The following is a 16,437-nucleotide window of genomic DNA, read 5'->3' on the forward strand; positions in this document are numbered from 1 at the left end:
AAACTCTGACTACTTCCAAAAAAAAACTGATAACTTCAACAAATCGGTTACTACATATGACAGACTTTTAAAGATAAATCTTTCAACATTATTAAATTGGCCACACAAATCTGCTAGCTTAAAAACATCTGCTGTAACAGAAAACTCGGCCATCAAATACATGGCAGATATAAATTTTACAACAGTTTAATTTAACAGATTTATCTTCAAATAGATTTGTTTTTCGTTAAATAAATCTGCCGTCGAATTTTTTTTAATAATTTTAAATGGCATTTTTGTAATATTACTTTTTGATCATAACTATAATCAGGGGTATTTTTGACCAAAAAATATTGTTAGTAATTTTAATTTTTTAAGAGTTATTCTAGTCATTTTTAAACTAATTAGAGTCATTCTAGTCAACTTCCCTAAAAGAATAATACTTCTCTTCATAACTTCCCATGATTTCGCTTTTCTTGGGCACAGAAATCTGAGAAGTTGATACTCGGACGAGACCCCAGCCATGACAGAAGAGGGACATCAGCTCCTTCTATCCGGTTCCCAAATTTCTCTCCTAGACCAGGGACAGACTCAAAAATCCATATTAAGAGAACATGAACACAGCCATGAAGTGTGTAACTCTTCTTTCTTTCATATGTGAGTACTTTAATAGACTCAAGAAGGCTGCTAAATCCTACACGACCCCATGGATATCTCTGGAAAGCTTCTGGGTCCATCACCCTTTTAGCACATTGCAAAGGAATTCTACTGTTGCTCGAAATTCCAAAAATCCCAATGCATAGCAGACACAACAAACCTACCATCAATCGCTTCTCTCGAGACCAATTTCTGCAAATAGTTAAAACGGCTTGTAGCTCTTTCAATGTAGGACCTTCTGAAGTCGGAACTTTCATGTCCAGCCAAAAACTTTCATGCTCCACATCCCAAATCTCATCCTTATCGAAAGGATCACAATTTAGTCCTGTAATTTCTTCAAACTCATATAGAGAGAACCGCTACGGCATACAATCTATCAACGACCACATCTCATGACTGCTCTCTATGGCCAATTGATTGACAAGAAAATGGTGAACGCAAGAGGCAGACCAAGTGTATTCCAACTCTTTCAGCTTCACAATCACTCCAACAGCTGATTCCCTCAAGTCAGACACAACATCATCCCCAACAGATTCTAGCACGGTTTGAACGTTGGACAAGAAACAACTATGGTTCATGCTCCTACTCTGAATTGGGGTTTTGCCAACATCATAGAGACGACGAGGATACTTTGAACCCGAAGAAGAAGCCATACCTGTAAAAAGAAATTGGAAACAAAGAAATGAGAAATAGAGAAATCGAGTAGCACAATTGATGTTTTAATTTTCAGTCGATTAACATAGATTTCGTACTAACATACAACAGTTTATAGAGAAACAGAGAAAACCCAAATCAATTTTCGAAATTGGAAATTAGGGATTTCGAATTGGGAATTAGGGATTTTGAATTGGGAATTAGGGTTTTACAATTTAACATGCAATCAATCAATCTATGCAAAAAGGAACTTCAAATAGCATATATGTCTTACAGAATCAAGTAACTCGATTTATGGTGGAGGACCGATTTGAAATCGAGTTATTTTGTCTCACCGATGACAGAGACGAACTCGATGGAGATGTAGAGGAAAACGGAGATGAAGAAGATTGACGGTGGAGATAGAAGTGATGAAGGTTGAGTGGAGATGGAGATGGTGGCGTCGGAGATTGGTAGGAGATGAAGATGGAAGAGTGTCGTGAGGAAGAAGATCCGACAGGTTTCTTTGTTTCCTTTTTTTTAATTATAATGTATATATTTTTATTAATAAATTATAATAAGTAAATGTGTTTAGAAGGGTGGTATTTTAGTAATTTTGTATGTGTTGCCATTTATTCTAGTATTTACAAAATTATAAGAGTCATTCAAGTATTTAGTAACATGATTAGAGTCATTCTAAGTAATTAGCACTATAAATATTCCGAAGAATAATTGACACAAGCAAGTTTCGCTCCTGTTCTGATTTGCTTGTCAACATGAAATATATAGTCTGAAACCAACAACAAAAAACAATTACTATGGTAAAGATTCTGACGATGCATGGTACCGTGCAAAATAACCCATCAAATCTATTAGCAACCAGACAACTACCATGAAATCTTGCATCATCCAGTAGGCAGAACCACATTTTATATTACTCAAATGTCTAATATGAATATATATTATAAGTTATAACTCATCAAGACTCAAAACCTGGAGAAGTGCGCTTAGTAAAGAAGCTAGGGGGTGCAGAGTGGTATTTAAGCTGGTAAAGGATATACCTTTGAGGTCACCATTCCTTCCTGCAATGAACATCTCCAACCAAGTCAGCAAGTAGATAACACAAATGAGACATCAACATCAACTAAAGTAAACCTAGACATACCCAATAAGAAATCAAGAGACCTAATGTTAGCAATGGGATTCTCTCAAACCATGATCTCCAAGGAAGTGATTTTATCAGCCACCGTCCCTGACTTCTCAGAGCAGGGATCGCCATCTTCATATCTCCACTCCAGTCCTAAGTCCTAACTCCCTCTTCTTCTCCACGTCCCCTCCTTGTTCGTCCAGTTACCTCCTCCGCCTAAAACCTTCTCCTCAAGCTCCTCTGCATCATTGTACCACTCCAAGCTCAATAAACTCGCTTTCACTAACGGTAACTTAGGTAAAGTCTTGAAATTTTCGAAAAGTTTTGTCTTAAAGGCACTGTTCTCATCGTCTACACACACACAAAAAAATCAGTCTTTGGCTTCTTCTTTGTGTCTACTTGTGTAACCTTGTTCTTGTTATTGTTCTTCTGAGCATTGGTGAAGAGACAGTATCTGTGCATCACCTGGGGTACTTGATGCTTGTCATGTTGCAACTGGGCTCAGCAACTCTCAACTCCAGCTATGGAACTCTGCATCCAACCGTTAACTTAGAACATTTGAGGCACAACCGGACTTTAGCACAGCCGGATAAAACATTCTCTTTGACATCAAATTTAAAAGTGTCAATATACATAAATTTAGTGATCTATAAGTTATAAAAAAAACTAATAAAGTTATACTAAAATATTTTTACTTTCCAAAATCTAAGGATGGACCATGAATGGAGGGTGTCCAACTGTGTGTCACCATCAGTCTAGAGTTGGATCATCGACATGGAACAATCACATCATTGACAGCGGAAGGGATGGATGGACAGATAATTGTAACAAGTAACAATGATATCCATAAGGTCACATTCACATGTTGTAGGAACTTACGGGGGGTCACACTGGAAAGATATGTGTGCTCTGGAAAGCAGCCAGCAGTGAGGCAACGACAATTTGGTAGTCAGTCTGTTGGGTCCTCAAATTCGACCACAATGGCTGCACATGCTTGAAGAAGATCCTCTCTTGTGGAAGCTCTTTACGTGGTGTCTTTGTCAAGCGAGTTTGCTTGCAACCAGTAAAGCCAGTCCTGGTACTATCTGTTTTTTTTTTTTGAAAAAATTTTAAATTTATTCATATCAAAAAAAACTTTTGTACAGAGATACTGCTAATTTTTTAAGACTGAGAACAAAACATAACTCAATCTAATAAAACTCAAAAAGAGAAGAAAACTCAGCTCCTCCCCATCCACACTTCCATTACTCTCTCATATTTTCTGTCATTCTTCTTCCAAAGGGAGGTGATTCTATTCCTCACCAGCTTATCCATCCGAACAGTCAAACAATTTGCTGGCTGGGAAGATTCTCCCACTCTTCTAACATTCCTCTCTTGCCAAAGGCCATAGATCACTGCTTGAAAGCTATATCTCAAAAGGAAAGTAGCAACTCTCTCCTGCAAACCATTCACCACCACTTGAATCACCTGATTCCAACTCCAACCACCATTTCCCGCCAGATTACCAGTGGCCCCCTTTCACACTTCTCTTGAATAGAGACAATAAAAAAACAAATGATCTCTGGTTTCATTCTCCACCTTGCAAAGCCAGCAAGTAGTGATGGCTTGAGGATTCCATTTTAACACCCTGTCTCATGTGGCAAGCCTATTATGCATAGCAAGCCACGCTATGAAAACAAACTTGGGAGTAGCCTCCGAGAACCAGATCCCTTTGCTCCACCCCACCTTCGGCGACACATTTTTTGTAATGTTCCATGTGTGAGAAGTAAGAAAACCCGGCTTAATATCCCCATTTTCCCTCTTCCACAAAAAATCATCCTCCAAAGTGTTAAGACCTCTGTTTTTCAATCTCATCACCTCATGTTCTATCTGTCTAAACACCGGGGGCCTATGCAATCTTGAACGATACAGCTGGATAGCTCTTTCCACCGTAGTGTACAGAGGTATACCCAGAGCAATACAACCACCTTCCCCTGTTAGCTCAATCAATTTTCCCAAAGAAGACCAATTATCCCACGAGAAGTAAGTGTTTGAACCACTCTGAATATCCACTTGAGTTAACTGATAAGCTAAAGGCCTGAGTTTCAACGGTTTCTTCCACATCCAAGAACCCAACAAGCTGCTCTCTTTAACACTCCAAAACGATACCTTCCTCATAAGATACTTCCAAATCCAACGCACCCACAGAGAAGATCGAGTAGATAACAGTCTCCAAATAAGCTTTAAGCAGTAAACATTATTTGCTTCAGTGAGATTGCGCAACCCCAACCCACCTTCATCTTTCGGTTTACAAACATCAACCCATGATATCTTTGATTTATGAGTTGAGAGCACTGGTCCAGACCATAAGAAAGCCGCGCAGATACTATTTATCTCTTGGATACACTGGTTTGGCAATCTGAAGGCAGACATCCAGAAACTTGTAATGCCATACAAGACAGAACCTATAAGCTGAAGTCTTCCAGCAAACGTGAGGTGCCTCGCTGATATCTTGCATATTTCCAATGTCTAATCCATTCATCCATGTGCATTTTGATCATATAGACTAGGATTTAGCCATGTTTAGGTTGCATTTTGCATACATGAGTCCTTATCAGGTATTGGAGTACCACATGGAGTTCTTGGAGATATTTGGGTGCATTTGGAGCTCAAAAGAGGTGATAAAGGTGATCATTGGACGAGCAGTGCATGGGAGCGACCTCGCCGGAGCGACATCGTGAAGTCGCTGTGACACCCTTTCAGAGCGACTTGGGCAGAGCGACACCCCGATGTCGCTCGCGTCTCCATCACCCAGAGCAACGTGACCGGAGTGACACAGTGAGGTCGCTCGCGAAGAGCGACCCAGAGCAACATCTCGCAGCGACCCCTCCAGGTCGCTCCCGAAGCCTGGAGCGACCTCCCGGAGCGACTACTGGAGGTTGCTGCGCGCCTTCTGTTTGCTCGAATTCATTTCTACTCAAGGGTCTTTTGGTCATTTCATTATGCACGTTTTTACTTCTGAAAACCTATGTTTTATGTACTTTTGGCAGCCACCAGACAGATTATCTTTGTTCTAAGAAAAAACCTTTGGAAAGTTCATCTCTTGAATCATCTTTGTTCATCTAGTATTTGCAATTCTATGTTTTCCAATTCGTTGTTGTATCCCTCTGTATGATTAATCTGAAATCCAAAATGGGTTTAAGAGGAATCATGAAGAGTAGTGAGTAATCACCATTTAAATTCATGGGTTAGGAAGATTAAGGGTGATTAGGTTAGAGCTAGGATGTTTTAGAGTAGATCATTCCAAAACCTTGCTAGTAGAGTAATCATAATGCATCTTCTGAGTTAGCTTCTCAAAAGTTGATCTTTAGGCATTTCCCACCCAAAAGGTGTTCGATGAAATGCCTGAAACAACTCTTCTAAGCTTTTAGCATATTTTGCCAAAGACATTTGTTGTTAGAAGTGCTAAGATAGCCTTAGACCTGTTAGTAATGATTGCTTCCATATTATTCAACCGAAGACATTTGTTGTTTGAAATGTGTTAGTAAATGAACATTCATCTAGACATAGAGTTTGTTTAGAATCGTGTCTAAGCTTAAGGTTGATAGTTTGATTGTTCGTTTGCCATCCTTAGTTCGAAACTTGATCACCCAAGGTCTAATTCCTATGCCCATGAGTTCTCATTTCCTTAGTTAAGAAAGTCAACTCATTTACCGTTTTTATTATTCTGAAACTGCATTAGTAATAATCATTAGTTTAGAAAACCTTTAAAATCATCGGTTGCACTTAGATTAAGTAAGTACTTGCATTCTCAGTGCTTGAAATCCCTTAGAATTGGTTCGACAATCATTTATACTACAACATTTGTCTTAGGAGCCTTGAAAACTCCTAATATCAAATTGGCGCCGTTGCCAAATTCTAAGTAGATTTGAACATTGAGATTTAGTCATTTGCTTGAGACTAAGTCATTTTTATTTTTTTAGTTACTGATTCTCCTTCTTCACCTCCCTTTAATTTACAGGTGTATGAACTTGAGGAGCAGGGGTCCATCAAACCTAGTTCCAAGAGCCGCAGACATCAGAGCTTTAGAGAGAGAGTGTGCTAGAAAGAGAAGAGAAGAAGAGCAACAGTCTCACTTGCAGAGATTGGATACTGATATGGGAGACATACCTCAAAATGATGCCAACAACGTTCCACAAAACCAACAGCGAGCAGCTCGACCCATTGGCACTTATGACCGCCCCAACATTCATGGTCATAGATTGGGAATCCGAGCACCAGCTGTAGCAGCCAACAACTTTGAGATCAAATCAGGACTCCTCAACGTGATCGAGAACAACAAGTATCATGGCTTGGCTCTAGAGGACCCATTTGATCACTTGGACAGGTTCGACAGCTACTGTGGGTTGTCAAAAACCAATGGTGTGTCTGAGGATGCCTTAAAGCTGAAGTTATTCCCTTTCTCTCTGGGGGATAAGGCACGACAGTGGGAGAAGTCTCTACCAAGTGACTCAATCACCACTTGGGATGACTGCAAGAAAGCTTTCTTGGAGAAGTTCTTCTCTACTTCAAGAACTGCTAAGCTGAGAAATGAGATCTCCAGTTTTCAACAGAAAGGCTTGGAAGGCTTCAGTGAAGCCTGGGAGAGATTCAAGGGCTACCAAGCTCAATGCCCACACCATGGTTTCTCTAAGGAGAGCTTGCTGAGCACATTCTACCGTGGTGCTCTTCCTAAGTACAGGGCCAGACTGGATACAGCTAGCAATGGGTTCTTCTTGGGGAGAACTGAGGAAGATGCAGAAGAACTGGTTGACAACATGGTAAAGAGTGATTCAGTCTACAGTGGAGACCACGACAGAGGCAGTCGAACAGATGACAAGCAGTCGAGGAGGGAGTTAAAGGCTCTCCAGGATAAGATTGATATTCTCATTGCTGATAAGGCCACCCAGGAGCAGCTGCACTTTGTTGGTAACCCAAACAAAGAAGCCACACCTGTTGTCCAGGAAGTTGATGGTTTGGAAGGGCAAGAAGAGCTGTGCTTCATCAACAACAATGGTAGCTGGTACAAGAAAGAGCCAAACTTTCAGTACAACAACTACCAACAGAGATCTTACCCCAACAACCAACAGAGTGGTTATCAGCCTCGGAACAACCAGCAAGGCAGCTATCAGCCTCAACAAAACCCTCCTTCTGGTTTCAACAACAAAGGACAACAACCTACCCAACAACAACCTACTACTTCTACCTCTACTACTCCAGTCAGCAGCACTGATGCCCTACTAAAACAAATCTTGGAGTCTCAGACAAGAAGTGAGAAGCATGTTGGCTATGAGTTGAAAAACCTTCACGCAAAGATTGATGGAAGCTACAATGAGCTCAACAACAAGTTCAGAACCTTGGAGAACCAGTTTGCTGCCATGAACACTCAACAAAATCGCCAACAAAGTTCTTTACCTGGAAAATCTGAGCAAAACCCCAAGGAGACCATGAAAGCTATCACCCTCAGGAGTGGTAAGGAGTTACCTCAGAAAGCTCTCACCAAGGATGCTGAGAAACAAGGTGAGGGGGTTGCCATCAACATAGATGATGAAGTGGTGATTGTTGATGAGAAAATCAATGATGAAATCTTGGAGAAGATTGTGGAAGCGAAAGGTAAAGGAAAGGTTGGGGAAGAGAAGAAAACAGTGAAAGATGGTGAAGTTGTTGCTCCAGCAAGTGAGAATTCTTTTGTTCCTCCTCCCTATGAACCCAAACTACCATTCCCTGGTAGATTCAAGAGGCAGCTGCTAGAGAAGTACAAAGCTCTATTTGAGAAGCAAATGAGTGAAGTTCAAGTCACAATGCCCATCATTGATGCTTTCATGCTAATTCCTCAATATAGCAAGTTCCTGAAAGATGTTGTAGCTGCAAAGAAGAAGGAGATGGAGGGCATGATGATTCTCACTCATGAGTGCAGTGCCATCATCCAGAGGCTTGTTGTTCCAAAGAAGCTAGAAGATCCAGGATGCTTCACATTACCTTGTGCTCTTGGACCTATGATATTTGATAGATGTCTCTGCGATTTGGGAGCTAGTGTCAGCTTGATGTCTTTATCTGTTGCTAAGAAGCTTGGTTTCACTCAGTACAAGAAGTGTAGACTGTCTCTGGTATTGGCTGATCGTTCAGTGAAGTACCCGGTGGGTATCTTAGAGGACCTCCCGTTATGGTTGGAAAATATGAGATCCCTACAGAGTTTGTGGTGCTTGAGATGGGTGAGGAAGTTGCAGATCCTTTAATCCTTGGAAGGCCTTTCTTAGCTACAGCAGGAGCAATTGTTAATGTGAAAGAGTGCAAGATTGATCTCCACTTGGGTAAAGGGCATGTTCTTCACTTTGACATCAAGGAGGTAATGAAGAAACCAACAGTTCAAGGGCAAGTTTTCTACATTGAAGAAATGGATGCCCTTGCTGATGAGCTCCTTGAAGAATTGTCCATAGAAGACCCTCTACATCATGCTTTGACGATAGAGAGGCCAGCTGAAGTGATTCAGAACCTGGAGAGTGCTGCCTATGGGATGATGTTGGATTCACATAGAGGATTTGGTAGTAAGGATCAGTATGAGGAGCTGCCTCAAATTGTCCATCAGGAAGCCTCGGTCATTCAACAAGGGGACACCCAGCAAAACGACTGGAGCGAGCTTAAACCTCTCCCTAATGGTGTAAGGTATGCATTTCTTGGTCCTAATGGAACTTATCCAGTCATTGTGAGTAGTGAACTTACTGAAACTGAGCTATCTGAACTTTTGAAAACACTTAAAATATTTAGAAAAGCAATAGGTTACTCACTTGATGACATCAAGGGAATATCGCCCTCTTTGTGTATGCATAGGATACATCATGAGGATGAATCAATGACTTCTATCGAGCATCAAAGAAGGTTAAATCCTAACCTGAAGGATGTTGTAAAGAAAGAGATTCTTAAACTCTTAGATGCTGGTGTTATCTACCCTATCTCAGATTCTAAATGGGTATCTCCTGTGCATGTTGTGCCAAAAAAGGGTGGTATAACTGTGATTAAAAATGACAAGGATGAATTGATACCAACAAGAACAGTCACTGGGCATAGGATGTGTATTGATTACCGCAAACTGAACTCTGCATCTAGAAAGGATCATTTTCCACTTCCATTTATTGATCAGATGCTTGAGAGACTTGCAAATCATCCATTCTATTGTTTTCTTGATGGATATTCAGGATTCTTCCAGATCCCCATACATCCCAATGATCAGGAGAAAACAACATTCACATGTCCTTATGGTACCTTCGCATATCGAAGAATGCCATTTGGTCTATGTAATGCTCCAGCCACCTTTCAAAGGTGCATGATGTCGATCTTTTCTGATCTGATTGAGGATGTTGTGGAGGTGTTCATGGATGATTTCTCTGTCTATGGATCTTCGTTTTCTGCTTGTTTGTCAAATTTGTGCAGGGTCCTACAGAGATGTGAAGACACCAACCTTGTGCTGAACTGGGAGAAGTGTCACTTCATGGTCAAAGAAGGGATTGTGCTGGGGCACAAGATTTCAGAGAAGGGGATTGAGGTGGATAAGGCCAAAATCGATGTTATGGTTGGTTTGCCCCCACCAAAGACAGTGAAAGACATCCGAAGTTTTCTTGGTCATGCTGGGTTTTACAGGAGATTCATAAAGGACTTCTCCATGATCACTAGACCATTGACCAGGCTGCTGTGCAAAGAAGCCACCTTCAGCTTTGATGTGGAGTGTCTAGAAGCCTTCAAGAAGCTGAAAGGTGAACTCATCAGTGCTCCAATTGTCCAGCCACCTAATTGGGATCTCCCCTTTGAGATCATGTGTGATGCTAGTGATTATGCTGTGGGAGCTGTTTTGGGGCAGAAGAAAGATGGCAAGACCCATGTGATCTACTACGCGAGCCAAACCCTGAATGATGCTCAGATGAGATATGCCACAACAGAGAAGGAGATGCTAGCCATTGTCTTTGCCTTTGAGAAGTTCAGAAGCTACTTGGTGGGATCTAAAGTCATTGTCTACACAGATCATGCTGCGTTGAGACACCTTTTGGCGAAGAAGGATGCAAAGCCCAGGCTCTTGAGATGGATTCTTTTGCTGCAAGAGTTTGATTTAGAGATCAAGGACAAGCCAGGAGTTGAGAATGGTGTAGCTGATCACTTGTCCAGGCTGAGAGTGGAGTGTGGCATTCCCATTGATGAAGGACTCCCTGAGGAACAGATCATGGCTATTGGAGCAGTGATAGCAGTTTGTGAGACTGGAAGGAAGCTTGAAGAAGTCAAGGCAACAGAAGAGAAAGAACCTTGGTATGCTGATTTGGTGAATTACCTAGCCACAGGAAAAGAGCCTTTGAATCTTGTGGGTTATGCCAAGAAGAAGTTCTACAAGGATGTGAAGAGATACTACTGGGATGAGCCCTACCTCTACATTCTCTGCAAAGATCAACTTTATAGGAGAGTGGTTGCTAATGAGGAGATTGATGGGATCCTTACACAGTGTCATGGATCATCTTATGGAGGCCACTTTGCTACCTTCAAGACTGTTGCTAAGGTGTTACAAGCTGGATTCTGGTGGCCACACATGTTCAAGGACACACAAGACTTTGTTTCAAGGTGTGATTCATGCCAAAGGAGGGGAAACATCACCAAGAGGAATGAGATGCCTCAGAATCCAATCCTTGAAGTTGAAGTGTTTGATGTGTGGGGTATTGACTTCATGGGGCCATTTCCATCATCACATGGCAACAAGTACATCCTGGTAGCTGTTGATTATGTCTCAAAATGGGTGGAAGCTATTGCAAGTCCCACCAATGATGCAAGAGTGGTAATCAAGATGTTCAAGAGCACCATCTTTCCAAGGTTCGGAGTTCCAAGAGTTGTAATCAGTGATGGAGGGTCTCATTTCATCAACAAACTGCTTGAGGGACTTCTCAGGAAGAACGGTGTTAAGCACAAGGTTGCAACTCCTTACCATCCTCAAACAAGTGGTCAAGTTGAGATTTCTAACAGAGAGATCAAGTCCATTCTGGAGAAGATTGTGGGGATTACAAGGAAGGATTGGTCAGTTAAGCTTGATGATGCGCTTTGGGCTTACAGGACAGCTTACAAGACACCTCTGGGGACCACACCTTTCAACCTATTGTACGGGAAAGCTTGCCATCTACCAGTGGAGCTTGAGTACAAGGCACTTTGGGCAGTAAAGTTGCTGAACTTTGACATCAAGAGTGCCAAGGAGAAAAGGCTTTTTCAGCTACATGAGCTTGATGAGATAAGAATGGATGCCTTCGAAAACTCAAGGATCTACAAGGAGAAGACTAAATCTTTCCATGACAAGAATATCCTAAAGAGAGAGTTTAAAGAAGGAGATCAAGTTCTTCTCTACAACTCAAGACTGAAGTTGTTTCCAGGAAAGCTTAAGTCAAGATGGTCCGGCCCTTTCAAGATCAAAGAGGGTAAGCCATATGGAGCAATAGTTTTGTGGAGTACTGATGGAAGAGACTTCACAGTCAATGGGCAAAGGGTTAAGCTCTACATGGCTGATGCACCTGAGGAAGATGGAGTTTCAACTCCACTGCCTGATCTTACCCCAGCCTAATCCAAAAGGAGGCAAATTCAAGCTAGAGACTTAAAACAAGCTCACTTGGGAGGAGGTCCCATGCGTATCCTTGTACATATTGCATTGGTATTTTCATTTTCAACATATTTCTATAAAAAAAAGAGAAGGGAAAGTGTTGAAGTAGTGTTCAGGTGGTTCATCGATCCGGTCAAGGCAAAGAATCGAGCGTGGGAGTGAGGTTCCGCAGCGACGCCACGAGGTCGCTCCAGCTGGGAGCGACGTGATCAGAGCGACTGGTCCAAGTCGCTCGTGTTTTCGGTGTCCGGAGCTCGAGAATCACTCTCGGAGCGACGTCTCGCAGAGACCACGTGAGGTCACTCGCGTTTCCTGTCGCTGGGAGCGACGTGATCAGAGCGACTCTGCTAAGTCGCTCACGTTTTCTGTCTCCGAGGCTCGAGAATCGCTCTCGGAGCGACGTCTCGCAGCGACCACGTGAGGTCGCTCGCGTTTTCTGTCGCTGGGAGCGACGTGACGCAGCGACCACGTGAGGTCGCTCGCCTTTACTGCGACACGGAGCGACCTATCAGAGCGACCACTCCAGGTCGCTCCCGAGCCGGTCCAGGTAAGTCCCTCTTCGATTTTGTCCGGTTTAATTCGAGTTAACCAGCCCTAAACCTAACCGGACGACCCTAGACCTACCCATACCCACGACCTTCATCTCTTTCGCTCTCCTTTCCTCTCACAAACACTCATACTCTCTCAAACAAATCCACACCAAAAATCTCCTAACTTTCTCAATTCTCACCCAAATCTCCTAGTTCTTGTTTCTAAATCTAAGCTTTCGCCCCAACAGTCTATTCCTCACCACCCATTCCCCATTTCCTTCCATCCAAAGCAAGGTATTGTGTTTTTAATTCAAATTCGTAGGTCCATGAACCCTAGAATTTGAAAATCGAAATTTGGTCATTTTCTTGCTTGATTGTGGTAAAATAGACTAGGAAAAGCTTATATATCAAGTTGGGTTGTTGAATTGATGGTGGAATTGAGCTTAATTTGAACTTTGGCAAAATTAGGGTTCATGGATTTGGGGCTTTTCGAAATTGATCCTAATTGAGTGTGTTAGTGGGTGAGTTAGTATGTTAAGGTGTTGAAAGGTTTGATTAGAGAACCCTCTCATTCTAGAATTACTTTGATTATTGAATTTTACTTGTCTTGTAATTTTCACATGATGAAAAGATTGAGAATTGTGATTCTTTACGTTGCTTCTTGAAGTTTACATTTGCAAAGTCAATCGACTTATCCCTTTCCAAGTTTTGTATTTCTCAGGTACAATGGTTAGGAAAACTAAGGGAAAGTCGGATGCTGAGAGGCAAGAACCTGAAAGTCAAGAGTCTTCGTTGAGAGGAAAGGCTTTAGCCTCGGAACGAGCTGGTTCTGGGACACAAAGGACTTCTCGACAGAAAACCGTGGCTGCAAAGAAGGCAAAGGAGCAAGAGAAGAGGGCAGGAAAGAGTATAGCAGTTGCCACAGATGAGGAGAGTGGCGATGAAAGTGCAGATGAGCAGGCTCCTACAAAGAGGGCCAAGATGTCCAAGGGGAAAGAGGTTGCTGAGGATAGAGACAGGGCGAAAACTCCATCTGAGGAAGAGCTATATCACCATTTTCTGAATGGGGTAACTTGGACTCCGACCAGATTCGCTGACCTTGATTTGCTGAAGGAGGTGGGTCTCGATTCTGATATTGAGGCAATGCTGGGGCACCTGAAGATGCCCAAACTCCTCACCATGGCCTACCCCGCCTACCGGGATGTCTCCTGTCAGTTCTTGTCTTCCCTTGAGGTCACTTACCATGACGATCCGCACGTGAGGCAAGGATGGGGCAAAATAAAGTTCAAGGTCAATGGGAGAGAGTACAACATGAACTTCAAAGACATTGGGAGAGTCATGGGTTTCCAAGACTTGGCAGACTACTCCCTTCCCAAGTGTGAAAACCTCCCCACTCAGCTTTGGAAGTTAATCACTGGAAACAAGCACTCTACCGGGGCTGACAAGAACTCACATATCCGGCACCCGTCTGTACGCTACCTCCATAGGATGCTCGTCCATGCATTCTACCCACGGAAGCAAGCTGGTAGTGTCACCGAGGAAGACATGCGACTGCTCTGCCCGGCTATCCGCCCCTACGCCCCACCTGGAACGTTGCCCCTTCCAAGCAACGACATCTATGCTTCCTTCGGGATGGTCAGCTTCTTCGTGAATCGTCTCGAGCACTACAGAGACTGGGCATGGTACACAACTGATTCGCAACCAAAGGTTGGGATAGGCGGGATGATCACACCACTGCTCCAATTTCTGAATGTTCCCTTGGGAAAGGACGCAGCAGGGCCTAAGTTCATCGATGGCACTTACTTGAGGATTGCCACCTATTTCAGTGGGATGTATGGGAAGGACTACGTCTACCACTACTACTTGCAGGGCAAGCCGGTCGAAGTGGTTCTTCCAAACCAGAGACTGACGAGCTTAGAGAGACCTGGAGCTATCAGCTTCAACTTATCCCAAGAAGACTTTCTTGGAGAACACGGGTCTCTCGGTCCCATTGCTGCACCAAGGAAAAGGAGTGTTCCGACGAGACACGACTTCACAGAACCTCCTAGGGAAGAATCTGTACCCATCTATGGACCTCCACGCTACTACTTCAAGCCACATGATGGAGTCCTTCCCCCTGGTGCGCTTCGTGATGCTCATGACCACATTAGCCGACTTCAGCGATGGAACAAGGCACAAGACAAACAATCGAAAAGCTGAAGGACAAGTGCAAGGCGCTGAGCAAGACGGTGAAGAAGCAAGCAAAGACTTCAGCCAAGTTCATGAAGAAGGTGGCCGATGTTTTGACCAGAGGAGGAATAGCTGGATGTAGCTCAGCGGACTTCGCCTTCGCGAACACATCAGACCCCCAGCCCCCACCTCAGCCCACTGATCTTGGTTTCCCACTCACTGATAGACAGCTCCAGCGACAATGGAGGAACCCACCCACTCAGCCTTCCGCCTCTGGAAACAAGTCTCCATCCCTAGCCTCTTCAGAAAGTGAAGCTGAGATTGAAGAAGTTCAGAGCCAACAATGGTATGGAGACTACAGCTCAGGACATGGAGGTTACTACACCACGTTCCCACCGGACGACGATGATGCTGGGGCATCTGCCCCCACTTACTATCCTTGAAGGTACTTCTCTACTTTCCCCTGTATATACCATTTCGTTTTTGCATATTAGTTTTCTCTTTTTGGGTATCTCCCTCTCCTTGACAACACAGAGACTGTGTCATTTAAGTTTGGGGGAGGTACCAAGTATTTGATCATGTTTGCTTTGATGTTGTTTCATTGAGTCATGCATTGCATATCTATTTGCATATAAAAAAAAATCATTTAGTTTGCATCATTTGCATTTCTAGGAGAGTCTAGAGCATATAGGTTGCATTCACTTGCATTGGGAGCAATGATTTTAAATGCCTTGTAAAGAACACTACTTTGCACCTGAGTAGCTTATGCACCTCTCAAAAGGACTTGTATGCTTCGAGCCTTGAAAACTCTTCCTGAAACTTGTTGATTGCTGAAACTCAGTCTTTGAAGCCAACTACAACCTTATTTGAACTGAACGAACTTAATGCATCTTGCTCATGGTCCCTTGTGTACTGAATCATGGATATACACACTTGAGTTGTCACATCCTTTATGCCAATCTTTTTGACAACCTCTAGTGGTAGACCTCTCCCCAAAATCCCTTCCTCTGTTTAAGCCTTCATTGATTGATGAGTGAGGCCTTTTTCGGAAAGTCTTACATGCACATAATGTTGAGAGTATCGGGAACGACAATGCTTGATCTTCATTCTTGCTAGATTAGGCACATTATTGTCTAGCCATAGGATGGGGGTGAGTGTTGTGAAGTTTGATTTGGGAGTATGGGAAAGTTGAAGGAAAAGAGTGAACTCTTGTGTTTAATTGACTAGTCTTTATGGGATAAGTAGAGAAACTTCTAGCTCAATTTGTGAAAAGTCTTGGCCCCCAAACAAAAAAAAAAAAAAAAAAAAAAAAAAAAGAAGATGGCTAGCAAAGTTGTTTAGAGCTAAGATTTGTTTAGAAGTTAAGAAAATCCTTTATAGATTTCAAAGAAAAAGAGTTTTATGTGCAAAGTGTTATTGGGATCTTTTGGTGAGAGATGGGAGTTGGGTTTGACATTATGAAGTGATTGTGTAACTTGTATGTTTGGGAAAATGGTAGAATAATGGAGATTGAGCATTGTATGCATGAGTTGATCCATTTCTTAGATATATTATGTGCAATGTCAAGGCTACTCGTTTTGAGAGTAAACCACTTAAAAAGATCATGGATTTTGAACCTCTTGACCCACTTGAATAAAAGTCTTTCCTTGCTCAACCAAATGATTTGGACCAATTGACCATTTGCAAAA

General features: G+C 42.6%; 1 long non-coding RNA gene and 1 other non-coding gene across 2 annotated transcripts; both read right to left on the minus strand.

Moving 5' to 3' along the window:
• Positions 1 to 13: 13 nt before the first annotated feature.
• LOC111199990 lies at positions 14 to 5,785 on the minus strand. The gene is made up of 3 exons (XR_007319932.1): positions 3,296 to 5,785; positions 1,565 to 2,947; positions 14 to 1,291 (listed from the first exon to the last, which is right to left on the minus strand). It is a non-coding gene; the product is annotated as an uncharacterized LOC111199990 (long non-coding RNA).
• A 1,190-nt stretch (positions 5,786 to 6,975) lies between these two features.
• LOC125582571 lies at positions 6,976 to 7,082 on the minus strand. Its single transcript, XR_007320028.1, has one exon. It is a non-coding gene; the product is annotated as a small nucleolar RNA R71 (small nucleolar RNA).
• Between the last annotated feature and the right edge of the window lie 9,355 nt (positions 7,083 to 16,437).

This window comes from Brassica napus, chromosome C2 (genome assembly GCF_020379485.1).
Source record: "Brassica napus cultivar Da-Ae chromosome C2, Da-Ae, whole genome shotgun sequence".
Classification (NCBI taxonomy): Eukaryota; Viridiplantae; Streptophyta; class Magnoliopsida; order Brassicales; family Brassicaceae; genus Brassica; species Brassica napus.